The sequence below is a fragment of the Melozone crissalis genome, unplaced genomic scaffold, assembly GCF_028551555.1.
Source record: "Melozone crissalis strain CALT ecotype California unplaced genomic scaffold, PUWL_Pcris_2 ptg000094l_1, whole genome shotgun sequence".
Classification (NCBI taxonomy): domain Eukaryota; kingdom Metazoa; phylum Chordata; class Aves; order Passeriformes; family Passerellidae; genus Melozone; species Melozone crissalis.
Genome location: NW_026535871.1, coordinates 224,923 through 229,514, shown reverse-complemented (window position 1 = coordinate 229,514; position 4,592 = coordinate 224,923).

Sequence of the window (4,592 nt, the reverse complement as noted above, 5' to 3'; positions counted from 1 at the left end):
CTTAAACCAAATCCTATTTAACAAAGGGGAAAAAAAGGCCCACAAGTCTTCAGAGAGACTTCTTCACATGGTTAAAGTTAACAGCATGGGGTGTTTTTTAAAGTGAACTTAGAAATACTGCCTGTTTCACAGACTGAAGAGACTGCCTGTGCAAAGGGACATGATAGATGAAATTAGCTGTTGTCCAGAAAGCCTTTATGATGTGGTGAAGGAGGAACGAAACATGATTCAAAATTTTGATCAGAAGATAGAATGAATTGGACTTACCATGCTTTGAGTCAAGATTAAAAAAAAAAAAAAAAAAAAAAAAAAAGTTGTTTTGCAAGGAAAAGAGCAATCTTGCAGTGACAAACTTATTGGGCATTTAGGTGTGTTCTCCTGAGACATCATGACGTTGGAGGCTTTACTGAAAAGCTAGAAAAAAGAGCTTTTCTAATGAATGGAGAGACTTCTATCAAACTGGCAACTAAATCCCTTGTTATCTTTCTGTCTTAGGACCATCTTTTGGTAGAACGGTCTCTGCTCCCTGCTCCCTGTTCTGGAGAACTTTAGTGGGCTATATTGAGAGTTAATGGCTGTTTTGTCTGGTACAGTTCCAGGCCCTGGTAAAGGTCTTGAATAATGTGGATAGATGAGTATTAGATCTGGTCTTGTGGAGCATATGTATTTCTAGGTCTCCTCACAAGATTCTATGATACAGCTTTCAGTTTTCCAAGTAAAACACCAATAATAAATATTTATGTCCACCTCACCTCCCCAGTAAATTGGAAACTGTTATTTACAGTCATTAACCCAAATACAGTTACTTACTTCATACAGGTGGTCTTCCTTATGAAAATTCTATGATATGCACCAGGAAAATACCTGGTGGTCTTGTGTTTTGCCACCTGGTGTGATGCAAGATTAAAATCCAAAATTTCACCTGTGAAGACACTCAGATGACAAATAGCAAGGAAAAAGAAAAAATTACTTTTTGTCTAAGTAGGCTGTTTTCTAGTTGTTCATGAATGAAATTAAAAATAGCCATCAAGTAGAAAGCACCAATCACGATGACAAAGACTTTTTTCCACTCACTAGTTTAGATCATTAGGGAGATCAAAACCTATCTAAACCCCAAGTTTTGTTGGAGGAAAAAAGGCAATTTTATCATGTTTAATGAAAATTTCCCTGTGACAGAAATTCAGTGCTGCAAAATGTGTTATTTTTCCATATGACAGCACAAAACATGACATAGGGAAAATTCAGACTCAATAAATTTCTTAATTAATTATGTATCTATATTTCAGCATATGACTTGAAGTATAGCACCCTTACAGAAACAGTATAAATGGGTCTGTTGTGAGTCTAAAAATCCACTCATTAATGTGTAGCTAATGACAAAAAATGCTTTTCTTTATGTGATAGCAAATTGTTATTAAGCAGAATAAAGTTAATAGGCTAATATTGCACTGCACAGTTAATTTCACCACATTCTTATTTTAACTTCAAGACATTCAGAACTTCTTTGTACCTTTTATTAAGTTTGTCTGAAGAGGGCAGCCTTTCCTAATACACTTGGAATTTTCTTAATTTGACAAGGTTACCGTATGCTGAACAAATTGACAAAGGACAAGCTTGCAATCTGAAGTTTGCCTCTTATTAGTGCCTGTGTTTTCATTGAAGTTTCTCTCCATGTATATTTATCAACCAACTGCAAAGGATAGTATTATTTTAAATATTTGACCCCTCTGGTAAAATACATTCCAATTTCACTTACTCTCAATGCTAAATGAAGGAAGACTTTCTGTGATATTTCTGAAAAGAAATTTTAGGAGAATGTTATTAGGAAATTTCTGGAAATATGGGTGTGGTTTATTCTTTCTGAAGTCTAAAAATAAGTGTTATTCACATGCATTTTTAAATGCTAAGACTGCATGTGAATAGAACAGGAAAATATCTGTCCCTTTGTGCTGACAGTCCTCCTAATCTTTCATGATTTTCATGCTGAACTCCTCTCCAGGTTTCAAAAAAAGCATTAGCCTCAAAGTAGACAGTGATGTTACATTTTCTTTTATTTTATAGTTTAATGATAAGGAAACATTAGAAAAAAAAAAATCTTACAGCAAATTCATGCATTGCCATGTTAGCAGGAAAGATGAATGGCTACTCTGCATTTAGCAATTAGTGTGATAGATTTAAGGGCTCTTAGAAGAATTTATTGCTCTGGTGTGCCTCGATCACGGAGCAGGGAGGGGCATTTGAAGAAGCCGGGATGATAAACTCTCGCAGTTACTGCTGCTCTCTCCACTGTGTTGCATCTCTCCTCTTGCAGTGGCAGCCAGGTTTGAAATCCTGTCTCACCTTCTGTGGTGTTGGGGTTTAGATTGCACAATGGGAGAAGGAATGCTCCTGAGCACAGGGAGCGAGCACAGGGGTTTGGAACAGGGAGCGCCCGGCAGCTGCTGCTGGTAGAAGAGGAAGGTAGGTCGAGACAATAGGTGTAGGATTTCACAGCATTTACATAAACGAGCATCCTGTTTGCAAAAGAGTATCACCTGCTTGATTAGAATCCCGATAAAAACCGTGTTCAACACATTGCTTGGGCAGTAAGAGTGGTGGTGTGAGTCCTGTGCAGAACAGTCAGCTAAGCAGTTCTCTCTAGAAATACCTACAACAAAATCACTTCATGTACCCAGGAGCTCAGTAAGTTTGCTGTGGCGGTTGGCAGCCAGCAAACTCTGTGCCACATCCCAGCCACAGCAGCTGTCGCCCATGCCAGTTAGATTGTGCCTGCACTGACTGCAGTCAAACTGCACTACACTGTCACTCCTTCCGTTTCTCAGCTTTTCTCACCTCATGATTAGCTAATACCACTGCCAATCTAGGCAAGAGATCTCTTTTTTTAATTTGGTGACTTTTTAGGGTCTTTTGTCCAAAGTAATTTTTCCTTTTGTCATTAGGTTCAAAGCAGCAAACAATTGAATTTATTCCTCCCATGAACTTCTACTATTATTTAAAGCCATCAGCTGTTTAGGCTACCAAACTCATTGCAACCTCATTGCCTGACAGAAAGCTTGCTCAAAATCTTATCATTACAAGACTATTTACCTGTTTTTGCAATCCTTGAATATCATTCCCATTCACTGATCTAAACCTACCATTTTTTCTGACCTTGTCTTTCCTGCAGCAGTCACTTAGCCAGAAGTTGAGGCAGATTGCTTCAGTGCCTTCCGAGCAATGACTGGACTGATCTGAAAAGTGTGGGGCTTCTTCATCTTCCCATTTTAGCATTGGATTGCTATGAAACAGCAGAAATTTCATTGTATCTCTACTTGAAAAGCGTCATATTTCTTACATAATAGTCTCATACTTGTCCTGTGATGTTCCAAGATGTCAGATGCTCTTCTTACAGGCCAAGGACCCACTAGATGATTGCCAAATCCTCTAAGAAATTACACTTTCATTGTCTTTATATCATCATTTTTCCTAGAGACAACACCTAACTAAAAGTGATTGCTTGTTTTCATTTTTGTGACTAATCTTGGAAATATTGTCTCTTTGTCAGACACCAATATTCACCATCACTCACTGTTTCCTGTGTTTAAAGAGTATGTGTCTGTAAAAGGTATGAAAGCTGGATTTTTGAGGTTGAAATCGGAAGAAACATAAAAACAACTCCTACGTTTCCAATACATCCTGGTTTTGAAATTGGAAATGTGACTTTCTCTTTCTGCTCTTAGGAAATATTATCAAAATTAGGTTGTAAAAAATTTGACTAAGCTTATTGTATCCGAGTCTTAATAATTTAGTAGGAATTGCCAGCATTTTTCCTGAATGTCTAATTGCCTTTAAAAATTTGATTCTTCTGGGAATGACTCCTTAATCTGGAAAATAACCATTTGTTTTTCACTTTTATCTCTCACCATTAAAGGGATCATTATAGTACCTCCTCCACCTTTCTATGATTGCATTGTTTGCAAATAAAGATTTTTATCTTTGCATTTTACTGAGCCTTCATGATTCATGTCCTTGCCTCCCAGTACTGAAACACATGTAAAATATTCTGATTATTACATCTACTGTATGCCATATTTTACTTTAATTTCTGCATTGTTGTCTTTTGCATTTTCTTATCAAGGCTATTCTCTGTTCTAGCTTTATTATAATCTTCAATGTAAGCATTAATAAAAAAAGAAAAAGTCCCCCCATGCCTTTATGAGAGCATTCATTGTCTTTATATTTGCATTTGTTCTTCCAATGTTTTTTGATACTCTCTATAGTGCATGTCTGATGGTTTCCTACTCAGTACCAGTTTTCAGTGTGGTCACTTTGTTATATTTTAATACCTCCGATCCAATATTACTCAAAGATTCTGGGTCACTTTTCATATTTCTTGTCTGCTATTAAAATGGAACAGATAATCTTTCTCAGATTAGCTGCTCAAATAGAACAGCTCTCATTACAATCAATTTATTTTACGTTCTTGGTGTTATTCCTTTATCTCAAATCAACACAGACCTGTTAATTCCATTTTTACAGGCCTATGCAGGCTTCTGAAGAAAGCTGGGTCTTTTGGTCCCACAAAACTAATCCCATGTTGCTCTCTACCATAG